This window comes from Denticeps clupeoides, chromosome 3, assembly GCF_900700375.1.
Source record: "Denticeps clupeoides chromosome 3, fDenClu1.1, whole genome shotgun sequence".
Classification (NCBI taxonomy): Eukaryota; Metazoa; Chordata; class Actinopteri; order Clupeiformes; family Denticipitidae; genus Denticeps; species Denticeps clupeoides.
This window is the reverse complement of record NC_041709.1, coordinates 10,671,651-10,685,108: the sequence shown is the minus strand read 5'-3', so window position 1 is coordinate 10,685,108 and position 13,458 is coordinate 10,671,651. Positions and strand designations below refer to the sequence as shown.

Below are 13,458 nucleotides of genomic sequence, written 5' to 3'. Positions count from 1 at the left end.
TGCAAGGTTCACCACATTTAAACACATCTTAAGATGACCAAGTGCTATAAAATAACTTTAAAATTAAATTAAAAAGTACAACGCACACAAATATATTTAGTCAATAATAACCTATATGGGACAAAGCACAGAAAATACACTGCAAAAAATGCTTTTCTAAACTTCTAATGTTTTCAGCCCAAATATCTAAAAAAATCTTAAATCAAGATACATTCACTAGACACATGAAATAGCATAAGAAATTGTCTTGTTTTCTGAAAAAACATCTCAAAATTAAGTGATTGCTTAAAACAAGCAAAATTATCTGCCATTGGGGAAAGAAAACTAATCTTAATGAGATATAATCAAACAGAAGTTTTAAGCATCACTTAATTTTCTCATGGACTTTTTCTTGTCTAGCAATCTTGATTTAAGATTTTTTAGATATTTGGACTGGAAACGAGACAAAACTACTAGTTAAGAAAAGCTTTTTTTGCAGTGTAGCTATACATGACAACAGATTGAAAAATGAATGGTCCAAAAAAGGCTAGTGAATAAAAACACGTCTTTAGTCTTTTAATGCAAAGTAACTATAGCACCCCTGCTTTACTACTGTTATTAACACGCTAACGCTAACTTGTCATGCTTGTCAAGCTGGATGACGAGTAAACACCAACACCAGGGACATTACGTTCCTCACTTCACAGCGTAACAAAAGTAGGATTCCCCTGCTGCTGAACTCCATTCCTCCTCATCAAACACGCGTTTCAGGTGCTGGATCATTGCCGTGGTGCTCCCGTGCCGTGCCATGTCGCTTTTGCATATTTTCCCGCAGGTTTCTCTGCCTCCGCCATGTATCTGTCCTCTACCTCCGCTTGTTTTTTTTTTTTTTTTTGCTCCACGCTGTCTATGAGGCGCCAAGCTCTGCTTGCATCGAGAGAGAGAGACCGAGTGTGCGAGAGAGACCGAGTGTGTTCACTCCGCTCCACGCTCAAATAAAGTTTTTTTTTTTTTAATAATCAAATGTCTCCGCGTCGCGCGACACAACGAAGCGATTAGGAAATTCGTTGCCAACTCTTTTAGTAATCGATTTTATCGATTCAATGGATTCGTTGTTGCAGCCCTAGTTCATTCATAGTTTTGATGCCTTCAGTGAGAATCTACCGATGTAAATGGTCATGAAAATAAAGAAAACACATTGAATGAGAAGGTGTCCAAACTTTTGGCCTGTACTGTATAAAGAAACAGATTAAATCATTAAACATGCACACTTCAAATACACAAAATGCACATAACATTTTATTCTAGTATGTACTTTCTAGTACAAAAGGATGATTTGACTTGACTTTGACTTTCTGTGTAATTGATTGGGTAAATATTAACACTGTGATGTCTTTTTATGTTTATGTCTGATATGTATGCATATGGTGCTGGCCTGACCGGTCTGTCAAATAGTAAAAGTCAACGTGGCCCCTAAGCTAAAAAGTTTGCCCAAAAGTTAGCTGATCTAGCTACTGTGTAAAATTTAACCTTGGAATGTTCTGAATTAGTTTTTTTAGTTTTGTTCATTTCATTTTAAATGTAACCCATAAGCATCTTCAGATTTAATGTTTGTTGGATTAGAGCCCTGGCTCTGTCTGTATCTGAATGCCCTCTATGGTCAGCATGTGGGATTATGATGAGATAAGGCATGCATCCAGTAGACGTCTGTTGGCTGTGGGTGTACATGCGTGCTTGAGTAACATAGAAAGCCTGTGTAGTGACACAGAGGTGGTTCTAAGTGTTTCTTTTTTCCTTTTGAGAAACCATGAGCATTTTTTTTTTTATAAAAAAAGTGTGTGTGTGTGTTGTACATACATCTGATGACCAATATCTTCACACATGAAATATCATTGAAGGTGAGAATAGTCACTGTTTGGAAAAAGAAAAAGAAAAAAAAAACTGACATATTTATATTGTTATACTATACAAATAGTTTAATATAACCGAAAGCCAAACCCGGTATTTGTACGCCACTCTAAGATGATGGGCAGATTGGCCTACAGTTCATTACTCATTTACACATTACCACCCTAGTTCACAAGAACTCTTCAGTGTTGCTAGTGCCTTGATAACATCTGCACATCTTGAGACTGTTGCAAACAGCAGCTGAGGACATTCTCTGACTGCAAATGTGTTGCAAATGTTCAGCTTTCTAGGCCAATATAGCAAGTTTGTGGTACACTTCATATAAACTGTAGAAATCATATAGAGTCAAGTTCACTGATTATAATATATTTCAACAACTTGGCTGTGAGTGATATATATTATTGACAATATCTTTGAAACACAGCACAGAACACGGAGCACACAACGAAATGTATCCCCTGCTTTTTACCCATCATCCTTGGCGAGCAGTGGGCAGCCATGAAAGGCCCCCGGGGAACAGTGTGTGGGGATGGTGCTTTGCTCAGTGGCACCTTTGCAGTGCAGGATGCAAACTGGCAACCTTCTGATTACGGGTCCATTTCCTTAACCACTGCAAATTTGACTGCTGGCCAAATTGTGATAACTAAAAATAATTATATTTCTATTATTCTAGGATAGGTAGTGGACTCCTAAATGCATAAGCAAGAGCGGCTGGGTGACGGGAAACAACAACTAGATGTTGGGGTTGTAGCAGCCTAGTGGGTAACACATTTGCCTAAGAAACAGAGGCCTACAAAGTCACAGGTTCGGGTTATAAGATTACAAATTTAAGAACCTGTTCTTATGTGCTGACATAGCAGCATATGAGAAGGTGCAGTACATTGTATTTTGCATTTAAGGTAAATGTGATTACATCAGACAAATGATTGATGGGATGATTGGATTAGGACTGATGTTAATGGTGCAGGCTGCTGTACCTGAATATGTCACTTGCATGCCAAGCAGCGAGTATCTGAATAAAGAGATTCTTCTGCTTCAAGATATCCAAAAATTCACAACAGGGTTCAAACCTCATTTACTACATTTACAGCATTAATCAGACGCCCTTATCCAGAGCGACTTACAATCAGTAGTTACAGGGACAGTCCCCCCTGGAGCAATTTGGGGTTAAGTGTCTTGCTCCGGGACATAATGGTAGTAAGTGGGATTTGAACCTGGGTCTCCTGGTTCATAGGCGAGTGTGTTACCCACTAGGCTACTACCACCCATTTACTACCCTTGTGTCTCTGAGCAAGACACTTAACCCTCAGTGTCTCAGGGGGAGACCCTCAGTAGTTCCCTGTTACTACTGGTTGTAATTCACTCTAGATAAGGGCATCTGCTAAATGTAAATATAAGTGTGGAGAGCTGGGTCATAGCGTCACCAAAGTTGCAGCTCTTGTGGCATGTTCTTAGTCTGCAATGGTCATCTAAAGTTGTTAATGGAACGAAAACTGGTGAACCAGTGTCCAGGCCTACCAGCGCAAAATGCTGTTTCTGATAGAAAGTCTTCAGAGCCCCAGAGTTTGGTGCCCATGCTGACCCACGTCTGCTTCCATGTGAGCATCAGAACTGGGCAGTAGAAGAAAGTGGACAGTCCGGAATGTGTGCGGGTGTCCGGGTTTGCTATTGCTTTCTTCTCAAAAACAACTAAATTACTAACTCATCTGTGTTTGATGGTTAAAATAACACTGTTACCAAATTGCCCAGTTTTCACATCAAAACAGTGCTGTTGCTTTAAGGCAAGTGAAAGTGAAGTATTGTGAAACACTGCAGCACAGCACACTTCTTTTAACCCATCACCTTAGTTAGCAGTGGGCAGCCATGAAAGGCACCTGGGGAGCAGTGTGCGGGGACAGTATCTTGCTTAATGGCAGCTGAGTATGGGGATTTGAACCGGCAACCTTCTGGGACCGCTTCCTTACCCGTTAGGCCACCACTGTTTTTTTTAGGCCACCACTGTTTTACACTTCTAGTCTACTCAGTCTTTTACATCGTATGTGTTGTTGTCAGTTGTCGTAGTTTTGTGCTACTTTGCGTTGCATCATGGTCCTGGAAGAAAAGCGTCTCCTCTCAATTTGTACTGTAGATGGTTGAAATATTATGCTTGATTCCTGTTTACATAATAATGTTATAATCAGTCTTAATACTCCTGATTCAGTGCAGTTTCAGCACACTCTTACAGCAGTGTTTTATTGTAAGACATCTCACAGCAGTCAATTATCGGTCTCGGTGTCTCACGACCACGTGTTTGGGGGATGGTGGCAGCCACTCCACTGTGTGGGTGGAGACGAAAGGGTTAAACGCAGAGATAAAGGCCTCATTGTGTATTGGAGCTCACAGGGCAGCCGCCCCACAGCATAGTGGCCTGCATGTTCCCCTGAGCAAAGCCTGTCCACTCACGCTCCACTTAGCCACACAGATGCCCCTCAGCGGATTTAACTACACCCCTCATTCATCCACATCCATTACGTCTTCGCTCCTCCTTTAATGGAGTATAAGCACAACAGGGTCAGGATGTCCCCTTCTACCTCTGCCTGCATTTTTTGTTTCCTGACTTCTTTCTTGTGTGTGACACAGTGTCACATTTGTCTTCGATTTATAGATTTCTTTACATTTCTCATTAACGCTTTTTCTCATTACTTTAATGATTTTGTTTAGATATGTGAGTGCAGTGTTGACAAGTGGCACATTCAGCCACAGCGCGCAGCCAGGGCTGCTGAAATGTGCCCCAATCTGAGTGACACTTGGGATGCTAAACTCTCACAATCATTGGATTGTTCCTCTCCATCCACCCGAAGTGGTGCACCCCTCTCTCTATCTCTATCTATCTTTTTTTACCCCATACAGTTACTGAACAATAGTTGAAGCTTTTACTCTGAATGTGTGTTTTGCACTTGCACAATTGCATAAAATTTGGTTTAAAATTGTAATTCTGACCTTTGCATTGTGTTAAACATTTTTTTAAAAGTTGAATTTAGGTTTATGATGAAGCTGAAAGTTGACATGGGTCTGATACATAATGCAAACATAATGCGAATAAAGGACACTTTAAATTGGAACTATTGAGGTGTTCCTTTTTGAGTGACACACATAGTTGAAAGTGTAAATTTTACATGATTTCTATTGTAAATGTCCGGCGTTATGACACTGCAGGCACTTGTAACTCCACCTAAAAGGGAGTAGGATGTGGAAGAAGAAGAGGTGAGGACGGACACTTTTTTTTTGTGTCAGACACAGAGATTTGCAGAGTGGTCAACACCTCATCTGCATTGGGATGATTTTTTTCACCTATTAGCCCAGAAAAAATCACATTATCATTGGATAGTTTTAATACTAATACCAGCATTGTATTTCATCACAGTACATTCATATCACAAAAAAACATATGGCGGTATGTCATATCTGCAGTCATTTCCAGTCGTTGTTGGATTTTTGTTGTTTACATGCACAGTTGTGCATGGTCGTGATCCTTATATAAGCCCTTAATGAAGATGTAAATGCTCTATAGCCTCTAAAAGATTATTTGAGTAAATATGTGTCATCTACAATTCTGTGTGTTTGTGTAATAGCCCTAAATGATTAAATTCTTGAGGAGGATCATATATGTGTGCATGTGGAATGAAATTTTCATTTGAGAGGAGTTGCTGGTATCATGCTGGGGACTCGGACAATGAGAGTGGTGGCCTGGCCCCCCCATGTTCTCTCATTCTCTACCCACATTTCTTTTGGGGGGGTTCTTTTCAAGCCCATCCAGTCAGAGCTGAGTTAAAAAGTAACATGAGGCCTTCCCTTTACATCTCCATAGCAACCAGCCCTTCTTCCAGAACACTTCCTTTCTAGTCAACCTTTTCCCTCCCTTTTCTTTTTGCACTACTGCATCATGAGCATGTGTATGTGTGCATGCATGAGCACGCTCATTGCCACCCAGGAATAAACTTTTATTCAGGATATATGCGGCATAATGCTGTATTATTTTTGGATGTGATTGACATTGCTGTCCAAACTATGTGTTGTACTTTGGTATCTAACTGTGCGTGCGTGTTATAAGCAGAGGGTCGTAGTGAGATACCAGGGGACTGCTTCCTGATAAGGATGAACATCAGAGTGACTTCCACAGCAGAAGACTAGTGGAAGGATTAGTGTTCATGAACACACAAACACACACATAGAAACACAAACACAGATTTATTGTGATAAATCTTGATATTGTGAGAGTACAAGTGATGCTATTTTTAGGACAGCATGAATCATACAATATCCTGTGTTTATGCATGTTTAAAATCATTTGGTGTGTGTGAGAGTGTGTTTAAGAAACTGTGCTCTGTCTACTCTTGCTGTAAAGAAGAATAGTTTGGTGTTTTTGCCATGTCAGCTATTTTTTAGAACGCAGTAGTATAAACAGCTTTATATCTGAATTCCCTCTGCCGCTCTAGTCTCTCTTCTGCAGAGATTTTAGTTCCTTGCCTGCTTCAGTACGAGACGCCGGTGGTCTGTCTTTGTCTGGATACCCTTTGTGGGACTTGGGTAGAGTAATCAAGTCCCAAATTTTACCAGTGTCCGAGCAGCACCCCTCTCTCAGAGAGGAGCTATACTGACATACACAATGCACACATAGTCTGTGCTGAGCCTAAAATGGTTGCATGCAACAACTGCAATTTTTTTAAGCACAGGCAAGCATCTACAAAAGTGTCTGAAGCAAAAAATTAAACAGTGATGACCGCCTACTCGCCAGTTACAGAGGGACAGAGAGGCTCTTGCATTTTTTAAATTATAGAACAAAGCTGAAGAACCAACATATTTGAGGATAAGGCAAAAAGTTGAACTGACCCTCTCCAAAGCAGGGAGCTTTTGCTGTGATTGCAGCACTTCACACCACTTTAAGATAGACAAGGGGGATGGTTTTCAAACAGTCCTGAAGGTTTATGCTGAACACTTGATGAGGGTGATGAGGATTGAGCTATTTCAATGACTTTCAGTGACTGTCTTTTATTTGATATTTTCCAGCCCTACATACATACACACACAAACACACACCATATTAGCAAGATCTGTCTGTATCTGTATCACGATGTATAGCAGACCTGCAAAAATGTCCCACTAAAGCAGGTGTTTGTCTCATTTCTAACCTAGTAACCACAAATACACATACACCCACTGAGGGCAGATGGTGGCCTCGATCTTCCAACCTGCTTTAGGTCTGCTAGACACTCTTGTGATTTATTCACTAATTACACACACACTCACTGACAAACAGTGACTGCCCTACGTGTGGCTGTGAACTGGCCTGTAATCCTAACGAATTCATACGGCTCTAATCCTATTACTCTCCCAGCCATCTGACGGCAAGTGACATGGCACTCCAGTCGTCCTCTGCTCTCAGCTTTACTCTTAGTTCTGCGTTTTATGGGTATGTGTGTCTTTGTGTGTGATATGGTGGTCATTTTTTGAGCCCACTGATTCATAGATGTGACATATTTTATTTCAGAAGCTTCTCAAGCATTGTCTGTAGGATCCACTGCCAGGTTGGGGCGACGTATCTGATTTTGGCCTCAGAGGAAATGTGTTCACACACATAGCTTTACCGCATGCACACTCACACTCCATTGCTATAAGTGTCAAGGTGAGTGACCGTCATCCTGAAACCTCTCATCCACTAGGTAGACTCATCGCCCAGTCACTGAAGCGGGAACGAGGCCACATTCTCAATGTGACCCAAGTAAAACACCCACAGATGTGTGCTGATGCAGACAGACATGTAGCTTCTGCTCTTTCTTTTTTAGCCCAACTGTTGGCAGTCCTCTACTTGAATCATGAGCTCAAGAAAACCAAGGTCATGATGCAAATATGACTACAGATAGAACTTTTTTTCCCCTTCATTTTCTTCATGCTTCAATGGCACTGTTGTGGGCACATTTTGGTTTGGAGAAGGTCAGAGGCAAAATAACTTGTAGGATACGCTCTTTTGATTTTGTGGAAGAAAGGTGTCGGTCAAAATGACAAATGACACTATGACAAATCCTGTGAATTCATTCTGGCAAATGTCTACTGCTGAAGGTCTCAGCCGAACGGGTAAATATTACCAGGCAGGACCCAAGAATGTCCTGTGGATTGATAGCCGCTCTCTGGACTCTCCAGCTATTTGCTGATATCATGTCAAGACCTAACTCAGCAAGACCAGAACGCACACGTTTAACATGCTGAATTTATCTGGTATTGACGCATACATCGAGTGACATGTATGGTGGTTATTTCCACATTTATATTCCACTATATTCTTTTCTTAAGCAATGCCATCAGGACTGTACTGTTTAGCAGTAGTGATGCTTGTGTAGATATAAAGGGGGTGTTAGAACTGGGGGAACTACAAAGGGATTTCAAGACAAAAGGGTTTCCGTTTTTTTTTATCTTTCTGAAAGGAGCGGCTCAGTTTATGAGCTCATGTAGATGAAAGGCAAAAATGATTCAAATCGCTCACTTTTAGGAATGCTATACATATAGTTGCCATGGTGCGCTGTATAGAATCCATTCAGACTGTCTATAAACACTGACCTGTGCCCTGAGCTTTCTCCTGCTTTTCAGCCATGCAGAAGAATTGCAGAATTGGTACCTATTGAATTGACATTTAATCATTCAGTCGAGGAATGCCTGACTCCACCTCCCTGAGTATCTGAAGTCTTTCACTATAAAGAAGAAACAGCTCTTAATCATAGTGTTTCGTGCATCTTTTGGTGGGAGACATCATGCAGACTTTTACAGGGTAATGAAAATCTTTTTAATGAGTTTATTTTGAGATGGCAGGGTTTCGCACCATTTTTTTTAAAGATGTTGAAGCTAATCACAGGACTATTTTCTTTGATTCAACATCCTGCTGAAGGAAGGAGCGCTGAACTGTGTTTGTTCTGCACCAATAAATACACTGCTCAACACATACACAACACACCAGTCTGTACGCTTCTCTGTATTGGCCTCGTCTGAGGAAATGAGTTTTGAAGAAGACAACGGAGCATGGCCAAACATTCATTATTAGAACTGGGGTGCAGGTTGTGCAGATACATAATCTGAGATTTGGGATTTGGGGTTCAGAAAGTACACATGTCTAAATCTGGCCATAGGGAACACAGTCAAGATTTTTTTTTTTTCAGAATTGTATAATCGTCTAGGGCTGGATAACATAGACAAATGTTCTGAAACATTTCACAACGTGGCAGAATACTCAAAATTCTGTTTTTGCAACATCAAAACATACATGAGTTATTTAAAAAAATGCAAGAAAACCTTATCTTACATCTGCATCTTTGGTTAGACTTTAAACCACAATGTCAGTAGCGGGTGTTTCCACCATTTGCCGAAATGACAGCTTGACAGTGACGTCTCATGCTCCTCACTAGCCTCGTGATGTGGTTCTGAGGCAATGCATTCCACTCTTCCACAAGAAGGGGCAGTGGTGGCCTAGCAGTTAAGGAAGTAGCGGTGGTAGTAGCCTAGCGGGTAACACACTCGCATATGAATCAGAAGACCAAGGTTCAAATCCCACTTACTACCATTGTGTCCCTGAGCAAGACACTTAACCCTAAATTGCTCCAGGGGGACTGTCCCTGTAACTACTGATTGTAAGTCGCTCTGGATAAGGGCGTCTGATAAATGCTGTAAATGTAAATGTAAATGAAGCGGCCCCGTAATCAGAAGGTTGCTGGTTCAAATCCCCATCCGCCAAGGTGCCACTGAGGTGCCACTGAGCAAAGCACTGTCCCCTGTCATGGCTGCCCACTGCTCACTAAGTTGATGGGTTAAATGCAGAGGACAAATTTCACTGTGTGCACCGTGTGCTGTGCTGCTGTGTATCACAATGACAATCACTTCACTTCCAAGTGGTCATACTTGGAAGTCGAGCTGTGACAATTCTGCCACGATGTGGTGGATAATGATGCAGTTGCCTTATGATGTCTGAGTGCATAGGTCCTTAGTGCATTCTGTCACTCGTGTGACTCCACTCCTGGGTCTGTCATGAACTCTGCCAGTAGTTCTGTGTTGCTCTTGATGCAAGTCTGCTGATGACACTTTGAGAAACAAGTTCACAAGCAACATCTGACTGCCTGCCACCGGGACAAAGGTGCACCATGGCCAAGTGACACTGCTCGTCTGTTAAGTGACGTTGTGTGTTCATGGCTATTTGAATGATGAACTTGGAATGACTTACTGACAATACCAGCTTTTTATACCCACAGAGTGTTGAAATTGATGCCACATTGAGAAAGGTTGTTTCTTGGTATTGGCCCCAATATAAGGCACACCTGTACACAATGAGACTATTACATGGAAAACTCAAAATGAGGTGTGTCTCTCGCCCCAATACAATTGCCTCCCTACCCCAAAAATGTCTGAGGAGAAACAAACACCGTATGTATGACATCCGCTAAGCCTCTCACAATATCCCTAACTTATTGTGAGTAGTGCATGTACTCACGAATGTCACTGACTGGTTGATGAGTTACAAACTGATGTAAAGTATAAAACTAACCCCAATCAAGATGACCCCAAGTAGGACATTTTTGTCTTTTATTAAAATATCTATCATCAGTGCTACAAATGTGCTACAGTGCTACAGTGCTACAAATTTATTATTTTATTCCAATATATCAAATAGGATTAGAAAACCATTAAACTTGATTCTTGAATGTAATATTTGAATATAGATGTGTCTGTATTGTTCCAAGACCAACATGCCTTGAGATTTGCAGTCATTTTAAGTCCGTAGTGACTTTGTTTACTGAGATGTTTATGAAGCAGGGCTGAGAATGCCACGAGTGCATTAAACTCTGAATATTTCAAGACACTTTGCACTTAAGCAAAATGAAAATAAATGTTTTATGCCTAAAATAAAGTTAGAAAACCTTCACAGAATGAATTTGCACGCCTTTTCAAGCTTGTCTGTTCTGGGTAATTTTACAAACATAAAAAGCTAGCGAAAAGCACATTTGTGTTTCTGTGTGATGTGTTTTATTAATCAAATGTGCTTTTGTGATGGGGGTGGTGGTTTTGACATCTGTAGATTTGCTACTTTGCAAAACCGCTGCTCTTTCAGCTCTGGGCTCAAAGTGCTTTTCAGCAAGCATGCACATGCACACACACGCGTGCACACACACACAGTGTGCCGCCATGCAGCTACTCTGGGACACTCAGATACAGTTAGTTCGTGATGGTCAAGTGAACATGATTCTCACCAGCCACACACAGGCTGTGGCACCGCTTTGGTCTCCTGTCAGAGCACATTAATATTTACTGTGACAGGCCTTTGCATGCTGAGTCAATGCCTGCAATTACCCAGCAGCAGCCTGGGTATTGTGTAATTCAATTGGACAGAGATATTGAGACAGGATCTAGGAGAAAGAGAGAGGTTAAAAGCTTTCCTCACCTGAACATGCAGGCACAGGGTAATGGGAGGGGAATGTTTTCACATGTGATGTGAACGAGTAAAATGAAAAAAAAAAACAGAAACACAGTGGGTGTCAATATGATAGTGACCACAGCAGATGGAGTTTGGGCACTGGCCAGTTTTTCAGACTTTATTAGACAAACGAAACTTAAATCCTTGATTTGCAAACTTTGCATTGCTAGTGACTGATCATCCACATAATATAAAAGTTAAATTTCAGTCATTAGACCAGGCCACATTCTACTATTGTGTCCTCTGCAGACATGTTTTATGGTAGTCAGGGGTCAGCATGAGCATTATAACTGGTTTGGGAAAAAAAAGTCAGTGTGTTCTGACTTTTTTCAGTCATGGTCTAAATGACCGGATTACATCATGAGAGGCATGATCCTCACGTCAGTTCACTGCTCTTTCATCAGACCACTGTTGGCAGGTACCACTGGCACCAAGCACAACTGTTTTGGAGATGCTTTGACCCACACATCCTGACAATGTGATCTTTGTCAGAGTTGCTCTAATTCTTACACTTGAACATTTTTCCTGCTGCCAGCTGCATCAAGAATGGACTGGTTACTTGAACTGGTTTGTCATTGCAAACAGATGATCTATCTAAAACTGTCAGTTGTTCAATGATTATATGCTGAATGTTCACTCTTGCATTTATTTGTGATTTTCTCCTACTTGCCTGCTGTGCCTGATTGTGTTGAAAAGCCCCAGATGAGAGCACTCGCCTCTCCTCATCAGGTTGAGATTATGCACAGTTTGAGCTCCTGTTGACCACGCACCTTTCTTCAGTTTGGTTGGGGCCTGTGGCTTTAATAATAGACATGATTCATAAGCACAGTAACACTCGGAGGTCCACGAACTTTGGCCGGTGACAGACTCATCCCTCATCAGACAAGCGAGCACATGCAGAGAGGGAGACTGTACAGTTTGAGCCATCACTCTTCATCAGTGTTTTCCAGAAGAAGGCAGAAAGTACACCTAAGAAAATCAAAGGAATAAATTATACATATCAGTTTATTAATGTATCAATATTACATTTTGCTGATCATCTTTCAGCATCAACCCTGTTTCTAACACTAAGACAGATTGATACACTAAGCATGATAAAACAATCACAAAATATCCCACTATTATATCACTCAGTAGCTTATCTCCATATAAGGAATATAGGGCATATTGCATTGTGTGGCTTGTTTGCTAGTGTAAGGTAAGGCATCATCAGTATTGACATACATACATACATAAAACAAAGAAAGTTCTCTTTGTTGTATAATATATATATATATATATACACACACACACACACACACACACAAAGAAACACAATCTTTAATGTTTTGTGCATGTTGTGTTATATACAGATCATCCAGAATAACGAAACAGTGTGGGTGAGAGCTGTCAGTAATCAGGGTTCTGTAATTTTAAACCTTTTATAAAAAAGATTGCACTTCAGGCACAGTTGCTGCATTCGGTCTGTAACTGCCTTGGGCATTTTCCTTTCTGTCAACTTGTGCAGTACTTCCACCTTCCAGTAGAGTTAAACAATACACAGACATCGCAAAAATGTAAATACACATTTCAGGGAGTTTACTGCCCACACACACTGAAATCTGTGATGTAAAAGCTGCTAGATAAATAGGAGCCATTTTATAATTATGCAATCTATAATCCAACTAGTCTGACTAATCGAAAAAATGCAACGACTAGTCTACTATCATTAATTGCATCCCTACTGTGAACAATAGATCAATGGGACGTGCTCTGATTTGTATGGATGTGGAGCATCCTTGTGATTCTGTCCCTCGCATTATGATATTTGCTGTGATATGTGTTGATATATTTTGCATGAGAGCAATAATTTTATCCTTACAAATGTATCTGCTGCAGACTGCTTCATTTTATGCGTCTGAAGAAAGAGTGAGAATGAGAGAGAAGTGATATAAAAAGTAAAGTGGCATCTGGAGCGCTAAGCTGTATAATAAAATCCATTTTTAATGCCGACTCCCAGGATGGCTACATCAGCAGTCAGAGTAATGAGAGTTCTCTTCCACCTGCCCTCTGTGGCTGACTTGTCTCTCGGGTTAAGAGAAAGA

General features: G+C 40.9%; 1 protein-coding gene across 3 annotated transcripts in view; it reads left to right on the top strand.

Moving 5' to 3' along the window:
* LOC114786565 (carboxyl-terminal PDZ ligand of neuronal nitric oxide synthase protein) overlaps positions 1 to 13,458 on the top strand; it is a 45,650-nt gene that overhangs the window by 8,703 nt on the left and 23,489 nt on the right. The window lies entirely within an intron of this gene.